At 35.4% G+C, this 19,882-nt stretch overlaps 1 protein-coding gene across 3 annotated transcripts in view; it reads right to left on the bottom strand.

Moving 5' to 3' along the window:
• spaca6 (sperm acrosome associated 6) overlaps positions 1-19,882 on the bottom strand; it is a 41,354-nt gene that overhangs the window by 18,233 nt on the left and 3,239 nt on the right. The window contains exons 2-3 of one of the 3 annotated variants that reach the window (XM_084089076.1): positions 13,165-13,268; positions 7,707-7,813 (exon numbers count right to left, since the gene is read on the bottom strand). The gene's annotated coding sequence lies outside the window, so the exon portion shown is untranslated. Of the gene's footprint in view, positions 1-7,706; positions 7,817-13,164; positions 13,269-19,882 lie in introns of all 3 variants that reach the window. The other 2 variants (XM_084089075.1, XM_084089077.1) reach the window with 2 other exon arrangements.

The following is a 19,882-nucleotide window of genomic DNA, read 5'->3' on the forward strand; positions in this document are numbered from 1 at the left end:
ATCTGCTTCCTCGAGTCACCAGACAAATGTCAGGAAAATTTCCACTCAGGTTTAAGTTGAAGGAGGATGATTGTGCTACAGTATAGGAAAGAATGGGGCTGGTTAGGACTCTAGGTAACATTATTTTTCAAGGTAGGTTCATAAATTAATAGGTTTACACTAGCAAGTTTATACATTTGTGGTCGGTAAGATTTTTTTTATGTTTTTGAAAGAAGTCTCTTATGCTCACCAAGGTTGAATTTAATTGAAGACAACAGTAAAAAGCATAATATTGTAAAATATTATAACAATTTAAAATAAAAATATATTTTTAACATTTAAAAATGTAATTTATTCCTATGATGGCAAAGCTGAATTTTCAGCATCATTACTCCAGTCTCCAGTGTCCGTTTGAATGATCCTGCAGAAATCATTCTAATGCTGATTTGCTGCTCAAAAAACATTTCTTATTATCTTATTATCTGCTTAATTATTTTGTGTGGAAACTGTGGAATTTATTTTTCAGGATTCTTTGATGGATAGAAAGTTCAAAGAACAACATTTATTTGAAATATAAATCTTTTGTAACATTATAAATGTTTTATTGTCACTTTTGATGTCCTTGCTGAATAAAAGTACTTTTTATAATAACTCAACCCAAACTTTTGAAAGGTAGTGCATGAAAAGTGATGAATATATAGCCTAGAAATAAAATGTTAAATGCACCATTTAAAAACATCAGCAATTATTTGAATATTGTCTAAAACAAAAATGAATTAATAAATTGGGTATAAAAGTATAACATTTAAAATATGAGACAACCAGCTCCAAAAAAATGTTTTAAAAACAAAACAAAAAAACATTGTGCTGAAAACAGTTAAAATCTACCTTATAATTATAAACTATGCATACTAGTGTGGTTAAATTGTGCATATTGAAGCTAATAAAATTATAAATGAAATGCATACAAATTATAAAATAAAAATAATTTAAGACCAACAAGTTTGAAACAAACATAAATGTAAAAATACATTTCAGAAACTGGATTTTGGACTCAAACAATATAGTTAAAGATATATCCATTGAGACAACTTCCTGGTGTGAAAACTTGCTCTGGTTTCCTCTGGCCCATACCAATAATTTTACGAGTGCAGCTGATCTGAGCAGCAGTAATAGAGCAGTGAAAGTGGGTGAAGGATAGGAAAATGAAAGCAGAATATGAAGGCAGAACTGGTCCAGTCTGTGTCGCAGGCGCACAGCAATGGAGAACAGACAACTGAAACATATCATTTTAACACATACCATTATGGTGTGTGAACTGAACACTGAATCCTCAATATACAACAGAAACTATCGACATCTGACCACAGAACAACCTCTCAGCACACCTCCAGAAGGAGAAATGCTGATACATGCCCTTTTTCCCACCCTATAGAGGTGAAAGAGGGAGAAAGAGAATAAAAAGAAAGAGAGAGAGACAGAGGGGGAGTAAAAGAGAGCTACAACGCAATGCGGATGCTGGCTGTCTGAGCCACCAGCCAGACACACAGGGGGAGATGGGGAGGAGGAGGAGGAGGAGGAGGAGGATGGGGGTGACTTGGATGGTGATGCAGAGATAGGAGGCACAAACAAATAAACACACAAACAAGCAGCAAAAGCTTTCTGCTTTGTTAAATGTTTCTGCAGTTTCTGAGTGAGAGAAAAAAAAGTTCACTCATAATTTCATATCAGTATTCTTCAGTTAGAAATTACTTGGTTAATTTAGAAAATACATTAGAGAAAATAAATCATCCACCTGATATAAAATATGTAATCTAATAAACGTTTAATTATAAAAGATTAAAAAAAAGCATGATCTGGAAGGCTTGCGTATCAGACATATTATATCTAATTGGATGCCAGTGGCAATAAATCAGAACTAAAATGTCCTCAGCATTTCTATAGAGCTGATACATACGCAACGCCGCATACCATTGGTCTGAGAAAAATTCATTTTTACAAATGTGTTGCTTTTTATCATCTAAATATGATAAAGAAGGGCTGCTGCTTTTGTGCCGTCTACATTCCTCAGCCACCACCAGACAACACAATGACTTTGACTTCACAACATGCATTGATACTACCTTAAAATACCTGCTGCTGAAGTTTCCAATATATGATAAAAAAAGCTTCTGTCTTTGGTAGTGCATGCAGTTATAGAGATTTGAGCGTCATATGTTGCATGATGTACAGTGGGATCCAGGAGTTGGAGACCATTTGAAATTTGAAATGTAAAATTAACATTCCACAAGTAAAACCTGATGATCATGTCCAAACACCATCTTGAGCTTCAACAGAACAACATCTGACTGGCTGTACAAAAGAGTTCATATTTGTGACCTAAAAATAGTGCAGATTCTTTAAAGTTTCTGATTCATTCTAGATCACATTGTTTTATTGTATTACATTTTTCAACATCCTACAACTTGTTTACTTCCAGATTGTAAATGAGAGTTTGAATCCCTGATGCTCAATCTGGGACTCCCAGCAGGTCTTTAATAAGTCACATATCCACTACATAAGCCTAACTGAAGCATTGCTCCTGGCTGTCCACATGAGCTCATCCCATGCTGCTTCTGCCGTCATAGTGGGTTCAGATAGCCGTAAGCGTGCAGCCGCAGGGAAAGCTAGAAGGTTGTACAGTTATCTCCGGGCTGTTTATTATGCGAAACCATACAACCAACTACCTCACACCGCAACGCACATGCAGGGCCACATACTTCTCCGCGAAAAGCCCAGTAGAGATTGCAGAGGACCTTATTACACCGTTGCCAGATAAACTGGTGCATCTTTTTCTGTTACCATCTTTACCATTACCAATTTTTTCCCCCACAGTCATCTCTTCAATTTCGAGGTTCTGCCAGAGTATGCAGTATGTATGACCAGTGGTGCTAATTGGAAACATGAGAGGTAAAACTTATAAATAGATAAAAATTCAAAAGGTATTCAAGTGGTTAAAGATAAAAAGACTAAAAATAAAAAAACAGGCTCAAATCATTAAAATTGATTTTAAAGGTGCACTAGTATAAAAAATTCTTCCGCAAACATTGTTTTGGTTGTTCTTAGGCTTTGCGTGACTGTGTGGATGAATTTGATCCTTCACAATAGACAATAATGCTTATAATATGGCAATTTCTCTGTTCAGTAAAATACCCTACTCACCTCATTCAATTCCTTCAGTTCATTCCATTCCCAAAAAGCAAATCCAATGTTGATTCTGGTTTTATTACGAGCTCTGTCGCAATCTCTTTTTGTCAGCTGACACTCCTCTGTTCAGCGTTTTAAAACTGGTGATTCCCTGGAGGTTTGAGATTTAGCGTGCTCCATGTCAACCTTTCTTGCTAACTGCTAACCTATAGAGTGGTGCAGATCTGACATCACTTTGTAGGCCAAAACGCAGAAACGAGTTAGCATTTTAGCACTTCCGGTTCCCTTGTCCCGAAGGGATTTTGGTTAAATGGCTGAAATAAGGTCGTGGCGAACAAGCTCAAGACATTTTCACGTTTTATTCTACAACATAAAATACATCAGTATTACCCCACTCGTGATATTTTAAAGCTGTCTTGAAAAAGGCAGTTGCTAACAAGTGGCTAAATGGGACCACAGAGGCCGTCGAGGAGATTAAACGTCATCGCGCCGAACAGGTAAACTCAGTCTGCGTTTACAGCATCGTTATGCTTATAATTGTGCTCTTATATACTATTCTAATTCGAACGTTCTGGGGAAAAGTCTTTTAGATAAAAACTGAAAGAGTTGTCGGAAGCTTAAAATCAACGTTTACAGATTTACAGATTTACAGATATGACGAGACACACGGTTGAATGACGTATATGTGATTTCACACAAAAACCATCCCGTCGGGTCTAAAATATAAACGCTTATAATAGGCTTACATAATGAATCAGGGTAAGACAAAAACACGTTTTGGAAAAGGGATTTATTATGACGCATTGACATGATTTTTTTTTTTACAATTTTGAACAAAAACAAAAAAGTTATTTAGGCTCGATTTAGTAAAGGGTTTTTTCGTAAAACCACTTGAATTCATTGGAATTTTCTAGTTTTCTCCTAATATATGTTCACTATTCTATTCAAAACCACTATAATGGTCACACTTTACACCTAACCTAAAATTCTCTATTTAATAATAATGTTTGGGTACACAATACATACAGGCAGACAACACACACACCAAAAGCACCATCAACAAACTCTCTAGCATATTTAGCAAACTCTATAAGCAGAAAACCCTCATCTAAAGCACTTTGCAATCATTGTTGTGGCATTGTTGCCCTCTGCTGGTGATATTGCGCACTGAACCGACTCAGCCCTGCCTCCTGCATTGTCTCTGCTCATTAGTGGCTTCACATATAATACACACGAACTCACGCAGCAAACACACACACACATACACACACACACACACACATACACGCACACACACATGCACATAGTCTGACCTCCTTGGTGAAACCACCCACTCTCTGCAACTACTAAAATATTTATGCTGCCCTGATAATATGTTTTCTTTTATCATCATCAACCCCACATGAACTAATTTCTCTCTCGCGCACACACACATGCACACACACACACACACACTGTTCAAGAAAAATCTACTTATTAATTTTATTTAATGACAATGAAATGCTACAAAATCACTAAATTAACACATAAAAGTGTGTGTGTGTGTGTGTGTGTGTGTGTGTGTGTATATGTGTGAAGAGTGCTGGGTAAATCACGCTCGTATTCCATCAGTCTAGACTGATTCTGCAGTCCTGGCAATATAGAGGCAGGAGTCTGTCTGCTAACAGAGAAGCTAGTGCTTATTCAGCAGGAAAGCAGTGGTGTAGCGCTCCTCTGAGACCTCTCATTTTCACACACAGACACCAAAGGACTACGAGAGCCATAGGTTAAAGCCGTATCACTTTGCATGCCGACGTTTCACAGATGGCATACATGCAAAGGAATGCAAATGTGTTTATCTACACTAGCGTTAGCTGCTCTGTCTACAGCCTGGCTTCTTTGTGTTTGTTCTCTACATTTGTTTACAGTGGTGTGAATTCATCCAAGAGGTTTTAGCTTAATGAGTGTATAGGTTCAGCTAATGATTTTACGACTTTCCGAGTGGTTACAGATATGAATTCCGGTTGAAAAACCAGGCCTAGCACGATTTCTTTGCTCTTTCATAAGAAGCAATAAATTATTTTATTTTAGAAAATGTATGTGTGGGTCTCTCTCTGTGTTATATGTGAATGTGTTAGTTAGTGTGGTTTAAAGCTGAAATGTTTAATTTCTGCACCACTAGCGTTACCAAATGGGTACCATTGATATACTATTTTAGTTTGGTTAATATTTTGTTTTCTTTTTAAATATTGGTAAAAATTTGATTAATTTTGTTCTTTATTCTTATTTTTTTATATTAATTTTTCTTTTTTAAATGTGTTTTAGTTTTTAGTTTATTTTTGTACTTAAAATAAAATAAAATGTTAAAAATGTTTATACATTATTTTTTTCACAATAAATAAACAAACAAAACAATAATAACCCAGTTGCGATTGTTTTTAAAGAAAGCAAAACATTTCAAGCTAAATTTTGCAAAAATAAACTCGGAATTTTGTTAGGTTTTAAATTATAAAACTACATATGTATATATTTTCTGGTTGTTTTATATTAGTGGAACATGTTCACATGTTAGTAATTTTGAAAAAAAACAACTGTCAACTGTGGTTATATATTGGTGTGAAAGCTGAAATGTGCAATTTCTGTGGCACTACAAAAAAATAACCGTTTTCAAACCGATATCCCTGAATAATCTCCCTGTCTGCCATTGGATAATAATCAGCTGGTTGCTCTGCATATTAAGGAGGTTTAGGAGGAAGTAATTTAAAGGGATAGTTCACTCAAACATAAAAATTCTGTCATAATTTCTGTCATCCTCCTCATGTCGTCACAAATCCTCTATGACTCTCTGTCTTTCATGGAACATAAAAATAATACATTCTGAATATTTTGTCCATACGATAAAACCCAGTTTGGTTACCAACATTCTTCAAATGATCTTTTTGTGTTTGTGTTTCAGAGAGCAGGTCAAACTACATAAGCTCCACATAAAAAATCCATAATTTGTCAACACCTGCATGTACCTCTTGCGATTATGTATTTTTGCACAGAACAGAAAAAGATGAGCGACACGTCAAAAACCTGTGACAATCCTGTGGCAAGTTACCATGGCAATACTTGGGCCTCCTTTAGCGTGTTGCCAGGTAGATTATTTGGTCCTGTCCTTTTCGTCTCCAGACTCCTGCCCTTTTTAACTTTCCTCTCACACCACCATGAATGTCATCAAGTTCTCTCCCTATTTCCTCCCCTAGCCCAATGTCCCTTTTCTGTCCCACTACTTTTGGACCACCTATCCGGTTCTCATTCTTAACACCCTGCCTTTCTTCATTCATCCATTCGCTTTATTTTCCCTTCCTCTGTTGACCTCTGCACCCCCTTGTTCTCTTTCAAATCAAAACGTCAAAAACTCAGCATCCTCCTCTCAAGATGCGTTCCTGCTTTAATAACATCCCCTCTTCCAGTTTGTATTTTTTAAAATCATCTCTCCCCATCCGTCTTTTCCTTCCTTCCTTCCCTGCACTCTCACTCATGCTTTCCAGAACCCTTACGGACACTTTCCATATAAAACTGGATGCGGTAAACCTGAACACATTTGTGTTCTCTGAAGTCTCTGAGTGTTAATGTGTAACTGTGCGACTCAGACGCATATGTATGAATTTGAACTTGATAAACTAAATGATAAACCATGAAATTAACAGGGATATTAAAGCTGGGAGTTTAATATTGATCTCTGATTTTAAATCAGTTTTTTACACTCTTGTATGCACTGTTCGACTAAATGTAAGCCATTAATGAGCTCTTTCTCCACCATAAAGGCAAAATTAGATTTAGTTAAATCTACTTAGTCTTACAAAAACAACAACAACAAAAAATCCTTTGGCACTAGCAGCACAGCTCCACAAAAACTTTAAAAACAAATATAAAAATGAAATACAATTCTCAAAAATCATATCACCTTTCCACACATTTTCTTCCACGGCAAATTTCAGCAGTAATCCCTTTCTGCCTCTTTGCAAAACCTTTGCTACATTTCAAGGTGGCAAATAAAGTGGTTAAACGTGTTGCTATGGGAACACATTCCCTGGCAACCCTGGGCAGCCCGGCAACGGTTGCTAGGGCAGAGTTGTCAATCACGTCAGAGGGGTTAGTGTGTATGCCAGGCATGTTGGTGGGACTGAGAAAACAGAGAGATATACACACGCAGCTCTGGTCAGCTGCAAAATATTGAAGGTCAGCTGGCATTGTAAGTGCACAATGGAATGCCAATGACATTCAGGAACAATCAGAAATATTCAGAGCAACTTGACGTCAAATGAAGCTGCTTCGCCCGACAATGTAAGAAACGAGCGAAAAGCAAGAGACGAATGTGAGGTGGTTCAAAAAATATTTCTATGATAAAAGCCGACTCATAAAGAGACCTACAATCCATGGCAGAAATATGAGAGATATGCAGAGGAACATGCAATAGTCATAAAGGAACTGATAATAAACAATAACAAAAATAACTATTTGGAGAACAGCACTGTAGGTTTAGATAACAAGGGCGGAGAGAAAAGTGTGGTTACCTGATCTCTGACCAGCTGGTCTGCTTTGAGCTGTATATGTCGCATGAGGAGTGAACACCTGAAGTCCCTGAGGAGGACCAGAGCGGATCTCAGGTGATGCCTCCCTGCTTCTGAAAAGACAATTGAGCGAAGGTTCAAAAGATATAACAAATACACAAATTAATAGCATTGTACATACAGTGGCCACAGAAACTGTTGAACACTTTTGGACAAAAACTCAAAAATGTTGCATTCGATTTCAAAACAACAAATCAACTGCTCATTTTCATAACTTTTTTCTCAGAACTACACAACCATTCAGAAGCTAGGGGTCATTAAAATTTGGTAACACTTCAGTTTAGGGTTCAATTCTCACTATTAACTAGTTGCTTATTAGTATGTATATTACCAGGATATTGGTTGTTTATTAGTACTTATAAAGCACATATTAATGCCTTATTCTGCATGACCATATTCTACATCCCTTAATCCTACCCAATACATACAATTAACAACTACCTTACTAACTATTAATAAGCAGTAATTAGGAGTTTATTGGGGCAAAAGTCATAGTTAACAGTTAGTTAATAGTGAGAATAAAAAAAAGAAAAGAAATGAATACTTTTATTCAGTAAGGAAGCAATAAATTGGTCAAAAGTACATTTATAATGTTACAAAAGATTTCTATATAAAATAAATGCTGTTCTTTTGAACTTGATCCATTCACCAAAAAATCCTGAAAAAAAGTGTCACGGTTTACACAAAAAGTTTCACAGCTTTCATAACAATAAGAAATGTTTCTTGAGCAGCAAATCAGCATATTAGAATGATTTCTGAAGGATCATGTGACACTGAAGACTGGAGCAATGATGCTGAAAATTCAGCTTTGCCAGCACATAAATAAGTTATAAAGTAAAATCACGTGTAATTTTTTTTGTGGAAAGTTTTGTTCGAAAATAGTCTTTCTTTAAAAACAATTTATAATTCGAAGGCATTCATATATATATATATTTTTTTACATGTGGTCTGTCCAACCAAATTAATTTTGGAACCACAGTAAATTTGAACGATTAAATAAATAATTATTATGCAACAAAATCAGCTTGAAGTTATTTTCTGCTCTTTTGCTTGCACGCATGTGTTCTCATTTTTCATTTTTATTCAGACACCCAGGGTTTTCCCCTGACGCATCATCTTACCCAGATAATTGTGACATCATGCCAAGAATGCACATAAGTGTTTAAATATAGACAAACTCCAGCCCCAGATCTCTGGTATGTAATTCATATTTTATGTCTGTTTTGACAGGCTTCTGTGTTCATCTGCATGAGAAAAAAAATGAACCCTTCCGCCTGGCAATAATCTTATCTGCACACAGCATATTAAACAGGTCACATACAGGTCAACGCTCACGACGGAAATAAACTGAAATGAAAGGAGCCGTCAGAAAACAAAGTAAGTTCGTTTTCATCACCCATTATCTTCATTTATGCGGCTATCAGGGAGAGAAAACCAAACAAATTCTCTGTTCCAGGCCAATTTCATAGTCTGAAGCATAACGTATCTAACGCCATTAAACAGAGCAACATAAATTCCCATGAGCTGTTATTCTGTTCCACATACTGTGTGTCCTAGGGTGAGAACAGAACCCACGCTAATCTTATCAGTCCTGACGAGGACTCACAGCGAGTCACAACAATTCTCCGAGGAGAGGAGGAATCATGCTGCAGTTCTGGCTAGAAAGGATTAATTTCAAAGGCTTGTCAGGCCTTAGTTCACTGGAGTCAAGTGAAAATAGGACTTATGTTATGCTTGATAGTCCTTTTACTATCCATGATTGCCAAAGTGGTCCTTCTATACACATATTTATATGATTATGTTAATATATTTGGTGGTATCTTTAGGGATCAGACGGCAGATTGCAGTTGCACTGTCAAAATAAACCACTGAGACGAGATGGTCTGTAATCACTTTTCCTGCCTTTTGATTGGTGGAATATTATTCTGTTTTTCTCTATTATTAAAACTTTACCAAAACTGAAATCTACAAAAAATCACAACTACCTTCTAAAACTAGAAATAATATCCATTGATCAATGCTTCACTCATCTGCCACAATAATTCAATGTCTTTAAATTATCTTCATTTGACAAACAAATACTGATATGCAGTTAAAAACAATTAATAATTCAGCATATATAATGTCCATATTCTTATAGACTATCATTAAAGTTTTTATACTTTAATTCAAAAAGGATGCATTAAATTGATCAAAAGTGACAGCAAAGACATTAATATAATATTACAAAAGATTTATATTTCCAATAATAAATGCTTTTCTTTTGAACTTTCAAATCATTAGAAAACCTTGAAAAAAAAAATGTATCAATGCATCACCGAAAATATTAAGCAGCACAACTGTTTTCAACATTGATAATAATAAATGTTTCTTGATCAGCAAATCAGCATTAGAATGATTTCTGAAGGATCATGTGACACTGAAGACTGGAGTAATACTGAAAATTCAGCTTTGATCACAGGAGTAAATTACATTTTAAAATACATTAAAATAGAAATGTTTTTTTTTTTAATGGTATTTTTAAAAAGATTGTTTTATTATTAAATAAAATATCTTTTTTTATCCAATTACATTTTAATTTACATCCAATTAGCACCATTAATTTAAAGCCAAGTAAAATAAAGTGCTTTAATTTTCTCTAAAAGACCATTTTTAAGTGACTATTCTTATAATCAAATTGTGCAGTTCTATTCTTTCCACTAAGCATTCATCTGAAAATCTGCTGGTAGCTGCTCTTATCACGAGCACAAGCCCCGTATACACAAGGGACCTCATAGATCCTTTCATTTTTTTTCCAAGGCAGAACTGTGCCACGGATACATTCATCTGTGCCTTTTGTTTGTGTGTGTGCGCCTGTGCCTCCCCATAAATGTGCCGGTACCCCTGCATACAACGGATGTATAGAACCTTTTGTACCTAATTTTTAGAGAGGAAATGTCGCTCCATCTTTCCCCCCTTGGTTGGCCCCTCATGGGTAATGCCTGATTGACCAAAGCACCTCTTAAAGGGGTCAAAGGGCAGACAAAACAGTCTGGTGTCATGGCAACCTGACTCTCGGCAACCAGAATGATAGGGTAGGCAGGGAGGGCTTTGAACAGGCTGTCCGTCAAATTATTCTCAAATCCCTCTGCTGGTTTTCAGATAGGAACACACAGACAAACAGCCACACACAAACAGTAGTGTGATGATTGACAAGCATTTTTTAAAGCATTAAGAGAAAAAAGAATGAAGACTCTAAATAAACTAAATAAATATAGTAAATATAATATTTAAAAATCATACAACCATCATACATCGAAAGTATATAAGTTAGTCACAATGCACAGATTTCTGAAAATAATATCAGCTCATTTCACTTTATGTAAAGAAAGTGCAAAACGGTCAAATTTTCAGTATATGTTTGTTTGGAATACCATTTTTCCAGCATCAAATATTGTGCATGTGGCTCCTTTAACTCACACAGCCAATTGCATCATTTAATTATTTTTTTCTCTCTCACACTCACCACTGCATGATATACAGATTTCCCATTTCCTGAATTTTAATATCTTATGCTTGAATATTGACTTTTATTATCTAATTTATGTTTCTCTGCTGGTGTGCAGCAATTTGTAATTTTGTATCATGCTGCCAAATAATGTGACCTCACAACACATGACCAACAGTATGCGAGATGTTGTTAATTCATTCGGGGGAAAAAAGCAGGAAAAAAGAAAAACAGGCTAAAGCTGTTGCAGAGTACATTTCCATTGACTAACGCTTACCCTAAACCTATTTATGCATGTCTATGGCAAGCAAGTGATCCCTCCCTAGATGGATTTGGGCACAGTACCGGGTGAGTTCACAGTTCTTTGTGTTCAGTGGATAAATGGAAGGCAAATGCATTCAGATCAATACTATGCCATGAGAGGGGCCCATGAGTGTGTGAGAGAGGAGGGGGAATTGGTGGAATTGGACAATGGAGCCACTGATTAATCATTCCTGTGCTGTTATTGACTTTCTGTTAAAGGGGTGAGTCAGAACCGAATTTATGTGTATGTGTATGTGTATGTGTGTGTGTGTGTGTGTGTGTGTGTGTGTGTGTGTGTGTGTGTGTGTGTGTGTGTGTGTGTGTGTGTGTGTGTTTACTTTCCAATACTTTAAGTATAAATTTGTTTGCAGTGTGCAAAATCTGATAAAACCTTTAAGGATGCCAATTTAAAATAACTTTTATATTATAATATGTAATTTATTCCTATAATATCAAAGCTGAATATTCAGCATCATTGCACAGTCTTCAGTGTCACATGATCCTTCAGAAATCATTTTAATATGCTGATTTGCTGCTCAAGAATTTTTTTTTATTATCAATGTTGAAAACTGTTGTGCTGCTTAATATTTTTGTGGACACATTGATAAAAAGAAATTCCAATAATTTTTGATGAATTAAAAGTTCAAAAGCATTTATTATTGGAAATATAAATATTTGTAATATCTTTTGTAATATTATAAATAATGTCTTAACAGTCACTTTTGATCAAATCAATGCATCCTTGTTTTTAACTGCATATCAGTATTTGTTGAGAAAAGCCTGCAAATGAAGATAATTTAAAGACATTGAATTATTGTGGCAGATGAGTAAAGCATTGATCAATGGATATTATTTCTAGTTTTAGAAGGTAGTTGTGATTTTTTTGTAGATTTCAGTTTTGGTAAAGTTTTAATAATAGAGAAAAACAGAATAATATTCCACCAATCAAAAGGCAGGAAAAGTGATTACAGACCATCTTGTCTCAGTGGTTTATTTTGACAGTGCAACTGCAATCTGCCGTCTGATCCCTAAAGATACCACCAAATATATTAACATAATCATATAAATATGTGTATAGAAGGACCACTTTGGCAATCATGGATAGTAAAAGGACTATCAAACATAAGTCCTATTTTCACTTGACTCCAGTGAACTAACCACTGATTTGCTGTTCAAGAAACATTTCTTATTATTATCAATTTTGAGAACATTTGTGATGCATTATTACTACTTTTTTTTTGTGGAACTTTTTTTCAGGATTATTTGCTGAAAATTAAAAAGGAACAGCATTTATTTGATTTGTTGTTGTAATATTATAAATGTCTTCACTGTGACTCCTTTATAAAAATTATTAAAAAAAATTATTAAAAAAAATCTTACTGATCACTTTTGAATGGTAGTTTGTATATATCATTTTTATGTAATTTTTTTGTGAAAAATAAACATATAAATAAAATATATAATTCATTTCCCCACAAATAATGTAATTTTTATGTGATATTTTGGAAGGCGTCTGAATGTTTTTTCACACAGGATGAAGAGTTTGTGTGTTAACAGCACATGATAATTGGCATCCCATGAGGGGTTAAATACAGACACATATCAGCCTACCAGACACAACACAGGAGGTCGTCGGTCAAGAGTTGGGGGGAAGGGACGTGTCACATTTCCCTGGCTTTGACATCTGACCTTCCGGCTGTGACCTTGAACATTGTCTGAAAGGGCAGACGGAGCACAGCTGAGCACACAAAAAAAAGATATCTATGAAAAAGTTAAAATTACAATTTAATTACATCTAGCTTCTGGCCAAGGCTGTCACGATCCACACATACAGGAAAGGGAGAGAAACAGGTGGATCCAAAAACAGCAATTTTATTAGTAGGGCAATCCAATTCGTCGTCATCCATGCAGGGGTCAAAATCCATATTAGCAGTCCAAAGATACAAAATAAACAAACAAGGAACAGAACAAGAACAGCCGAGGAACAGACGAAGTGTCAGTGACATATAACAAGGACTCCGTAACACATACTAAAACAGACAGGGTATAAATGCACAGGTAAATGACAATACTAATGGGGAATAGGCTGAGTGTAATAATGAGTGACAAGGGACAGCTGAGTGCAATGAAGAGACAAGGATCGTGGGGAATGTAGTTCAAATGTGACATACACCGTGGGGAAGGAGGACATCTAGTGGTGACCCAGGGAACACAACCCAGACACTGTGACAAAGGTTGCATCTCAATACTAGTTTTACTTGATCTTAGTGATGCGTTTGACACTATTGATACTATGGATCATGACATACTCTTATATCGATTGCAAAATTACACCGGTATTCAGGGACAGGCATTAGGATGGTAAAAATCTTACCTATCTGACGTTACCATTTTGTTTAGTCAAACGTGGAATCATCCAAGTTAACATCTGTAAATTCTGGAGTGCCGCAAGGGTCTGTTCTAGGCCCTCTGCTATTTTCAATATACATACTGCCTCTGTAATATTATTATAAAACATGGAATGAGTTCCCACTGTTATGCCGATGATACTCAATTTAGAGATTTCATCTAGTCGTGATGAAATATATAACTATCCAAGTTGAGTGTGATATAAAATAGTGGATGACCAGTAATTTTCTTCTGTTAAATTTGGATAAGACTGAGGTATTTATTGGACCAAAAACACAGAATCTCTTAAAATACATTTTGCATCTAAGGATGTACTGTTACTTCATTCTATACAGTTAAAGACCTGGGTGTTATATTAGACAGCAACTTTCGTTAATCATATTTCAAATGTTACAAAAACAGCCTTCTTCCACCTCAAAACATTGCTAAGCTATGGAACATGCTATCGGTTTCTGATGCAGAAAAGACAGTTCATGCATTCATGACCTCTAGACTGGATTAGTGCAATACTCTAGGTGGTTGACCTGCATGCATCCTCAATAAACAAACTACAGTTAGTCCAAAATGCAGCTGCTAGACTTCTTACCAGGTCAAGAAAATATGATCATATAACTCCAATTTTATAATCTCTACATTGGCTACCTATTAAGTTTCGTATCGATTACAGAGTATTGCTACTGACCTAAGGCCCTAAATGGTTTAGCTACTGTGTATTTAACCAATCTTCTATCGCCCTACAATCCATCATGCTCAAGGTCACAAAAGTCTGGACTTTTGGTAGTACCTAGAATATCTGGTAACACTTTATTTTGATGGTCCCTTTTGTACATTCTGTTCACTATAAGTAACTTTGCAAGTACATGTCAACTTATTCTAACCCTAACCCTACCAGTCTACTAATACTCTACTAACACTAATGAGAGTTAGTAGACATGTACAGTAGGTGCAACGTTACTTATAGGCCCTAGTCAATAGAATGTGTTACACGGACCACCAAAATAAAGTGAAACTGGATATTTAAGTCCACTAAAGGAGGGAGAGCGTTTTCACATTTGGCTCCTAAACTCCTGAATAGACTTCCTGATAATGTTCGAGGCTCAGACACACTCTTCCAGTTTAAATCTAGATTAAAGACACATCTCTTTAGCCAAGTATTAACATAATGCTCCTCATAACATTGTACTCCAGTTATATCAGATTAAATCTTTTGCTTGAAATGTTATTAACAGTAGCTATGCTAATTATTTTCCACTTGCTTTTCTGTTTCTACCTCGGGATGCCAAGGTAACTAGAGAGTACGCCAGCTCCAGTTTGAATCCACCCTCTTACAAAGATTTCAGATGCCCCACCACCTGTGAAGTGAAGACGGCATCCCCTGTGAGGATTTCAGATGATGCCAACTCTGAATCAACATGCACCCGTGCCAAATTTTCTATATATTGTAATCATGATGATCACAACTTGTAATAATTGCTTTAATGAGATCATTTTTTCTGCCTAAATTAATACATATTAGCTAACTGCATGATTTGTATTATCTAAGATCTGTACATTTTTGACATATGGACATTACTTTGACAGAGTCACCTCTGATAACAGATCACTCTAAATTGTAATGTAGAAACATGCATTTTTCTGTAAAGCTGCTTTGAAACAATATGTATGAAAAGCGCTATACAAATAAATGTTAGTTCTCTGTTTTTCTGATAAACATCAATCATGTCAACTTTAACCGGTTAACTTTACATAACCATTCGAATCCACTGGCAGAAAGGGTCAGGCTGAAATCTACAGCTTGGTATAAAGCCAAAAAACTAAGTTCACAGAGTAACTCTTTTTCCAGTATTCAAGTCATTAATGCACAAAAATTGTCATCATATTAATTAGGAAATACTACAGCTGAAGTGCAATCAAAAATAATTTAAGAGCCAAACATGCTCTCACTGTGACTAAACCAAACAGTGAAACTGAATACATCATGCTACAGTGCAAATCTACTCATCTTATACAATTTTTACTACCATCTTTTCTATTAAACTTCTCCTTGAACTTGAACAATGCACAAGTGTTTGCGCTTGATCTGTTTCCTGACCTCTCTTTGCTAAAAGCAAACATCTTGAGGAGGGGAACCATGGTTACGGCTTTCATCTTAAAGTGTAGTTCCTCAACACTCCATGTACTCAAAAGCCACAGCTGCTTTTTCACCAACCATCTCTTTTATTGCCACTGGACCAGTCAAAAATAGTCATTTTCCTTATCTATTCCTCCATAAAAAGACAAATGCAAACCCCCCCAATTACTGTCCCTCAAAGGTTTTTCAAACTTTTTTCTTTTTTAAAAAGAAATACTTTTATTTAGCAAGGATGCATTAAAAAGTTCAAAAATGAGCAGTAAAGACTTTTACATTGTAAAACAAATATTTTTAAAAAATGCTGTTCATTTGAACTTTCTATTCATTAAAGAATCCTGACAAAAAATGTATCAAGGTTCCCAGCAAAATATTCAGTATAGCAAAACTGTTTTCAAAAAGAAAAATACTTGAGACACTCTTTTTTATTTTATTCCATCTCATTAAAAAAAAAAAACACTCATGCAGTCGATTTGCTATGTTAACATCAAACAAAAATGTCTAATAACCCCAAGACGGAAGACACAAGCGATTACAATTTAACTTATGACAATATGAAGGTCTAATAAAACTTGGTTTTACAAGAATGAAATGTATTGGACTAGCTGTCTGAGCTGTAAGTTCTCCAAGAAGGAAACAGCATAAATCTCAATAATTTCAAACATTTTAAAACCATTAAGGAAACTGTTAAGAGTGTCTTCTCATGTAATGAAGCTCAAATCTTCGATATTGCAACAATAAATGCAATGTAGTTGATTAGACAAATCTAAATATAATAATTTATCATTAATTCAGATGTCAAAATAAACCTAGTTTCTCATTTGTTTAATTTTTTCTAAATGGACTAAAATATCACTCAAATCCTTTAAAACTCTGCCTCTCTTTTCCCTGATTCCGAGAAGAGCATAAAGACACATATTGAGCTTTGGGGACAGAGTGTGACATAAATACAATTTTCTGGGAGCACACACACACACACACACACACACCAAGAAATAAGAGCAGGATAACAGCCTGGACAGTGTAGGATTAGAGGATAAGATAGCAGAGACAGGCAGGAGATAGGGATGCAGACATGAACAAGGAGCAGACACAGATGGGAGAGAGAGGCAGAAAAGAGAAAGGTATCTCCACAAGAAAGACAGGGATATAACACAAATAAAAGAGCACTGAGGACACAGGAACAAAGGTACAATTGAAAAGCGGGTCGACCCTGAAGCTGCAGGCCATATGTTCAACTGAATTTCTAAAGTTAAAACCAAATATCGCTCTGCTTTCGCTGGTGAATGTGTACATAATACCCCAGTTTGTATATCTGCACGCTTTTGAATCAGTGCACGTGGCTACCTGTGAGCGTTAACGAGTGCACATGTTGTGCGTGGCTTATGTCGTTGCCGCCTGGGTTATGTTTCCCTATTTTACTTAAGAAATCCTAAGAGAATAGTTCACTCAAAAAAAACAATCATAAAGTTTTAAAAAAAGACATAATGACGAGTGAGTACATTTTTCATTTTTGGGTGCTAGATACTTTTGAATGAGCAGAGCACATTTGGGGTCGATAAGATGTTTAATGATTTTGAAACAACGCCTACAAAGGATGCATGTATTTGATCAAAAATACAGTGTAAACAGTAATATTGTGAAATATTGTTACAATTTAAAATAACTATTTTCTATTTGAATATATTTTTAAATGTAATTTATTCCTGTGATGCAAAGCTGAATTTTCAGCATCATTACGCCAATCTTAAGTGTCACATGATCCTTCAGAAATCATTCTAGTATGTGATTTGGTGCTCAAGAAACATTTCTTATTATTATCAATGTTGAAAACAGTTGTGCCACTTAATATTAAGTTATTGAAACCATGATAGAAATTGTCAGCGTTCTTTGATGAATACAAAGTTTAAGGAGCAGCATTTATCAGTTTATAACTGTGTTTACGGACACATCCTTGCTAAATAAAATAATAAATCTTACTGACCTCAAATGGTAATGTATAGGTACTCCCTCTTTACTTTATCAGAGCCGAGTGAAATGGGCATCTGGTAATAAGAAAGATCTTCAACATAAATCCTACACAAACACAAGCACCAGACGGCAAGAGTGAATAGTGCATGTGGCTAGATTTATATAACACAAACACACACATACAGCTTTTCCTCATTTTCACCCAACCCCCTACACCTCAGTCGTCTTAGCAGGAGAGAGGGGAAACAAAGAAAGAATGAGAGGATGCGAAACGATTTCATGTCGGAAAAGTGAAGGTTGAAAAATGAAAATCAGACCTAGCTAAAGGAAAAGAAGGGAGATGGAGAAGGTGAGAAAACAAGAGAGAAGTCTGCCAGTGAGGGAGTTTGCTGAGGCAAGCAGCAGCGCTGTGACCTACTAATGCAGAACTGAGGAATTCTCATTGCTGACCCGAAACACATTCCTCTGGACTGCAGATATTAACCCCCACGCGACCACTGTACGCACACACACCCGCGATCGCTTCACACACACTAGCAAACCTCACGTGCAATTATACAGTCACTCAAGACATAATATAATTGTCACTTGGTCATGCATATTAACACTTCTATGTCACCTTGAGTAAACCAGCATAGCGCACACACACTGAACACACAATAGCCACGGTACCATTTCTTCTCCAGCAATTTGTAAGTCAGCACTCCAGGTAAAAACACAGTATTACAGCAGTCAGGCAACTGTTAATTAGCCCCATACTGTCAGCACATTTGATTATGCAGGTGCAGAATATCACATGAAAAACAGCTCCACAGGAAATACTGCCTCGGAAATAAAATATATATTATTCTTAAAGGGATAGTTCTCACGAAAAAACTAAAAAACTAAAACTGTGTCATCTTTTACTTATCCTCAAAAGAAGATATTTTGAAAATTGTCTTAGTGTATTTTTGGCCACACAAAGGAAGAAATTGGGGTCCAATGTTTTGTTTTGGACCCCTTTTACTTTCATTGTGTTAGCAAAAATAGCTAAAACGTTCTTAAAGAAAGAAAGTCATACAGATTGGAATGATATCAGTATTATTTCTATACTGTTATAGTATTCATTCATTTTTCAATCTTCATTTAAATTGTAGTTTAAGTTTTAGTAATTATTATTATTATTAAATTTTAGTATTATATTTTTTAATACATTTTAGTACTTCAACTGAAATTGATTTATTTCAGTTAGTTGTCAAGGCAAAATTTCTAAGTTTTATAAGTTTTTCATCCAATACTAAATTATATCAAATAAATTAATTAATAATATACTTATTAGCTTTATTTCAATTACCTTTATTAAATACTTTTAATAGTTAGATGACAAAATTCTGATTTTTATGGTAACCTATCCATTAAAATTTAGGATTACATTTGATGAAATAAAGTGACTGAAACACTAAACTGAAAAAAATATATACTGAATTAGGGTTTGCAGTTATGATCAGGATCTCAGGAATCAAATTAATTAGATGAGAGCAGTAACATTGAACACTTTTTTCCAAGCAAGAATACAAGCCTTTTAAAGAAAAGAGAAATGTCTGCTTGCCAGACTCTCTTTAATACAACTGAACGTTAGACCGGATCATTTTTTTTAGAAACATTATATAGATGCATTTTTTACTCAATTTAACTTACTGCACATCCCCCTGTCATTTTAAAAAAAAGCATCAGCTCTCCAACAAATGTCTTAATTCAGCCTAATTTGGATGGTGAGGTGGGTTGAGATTTGATGAAAGAGCTATTTAGATATGAGTCACATAAGGTTACCTAAAATGTGTA

The sequence above is a fragment of the Abramis brama genome, assembly GCF_963993115.1.
Source record: "Abramis brama genome assembly, chromosome: 17".
Taxonomy (NCBI): Eukaryota; Metazoa; Chordata; class Actinopteri; order Cypriniformes; family Leuciscidae; genus Abramis; species Abramis brama.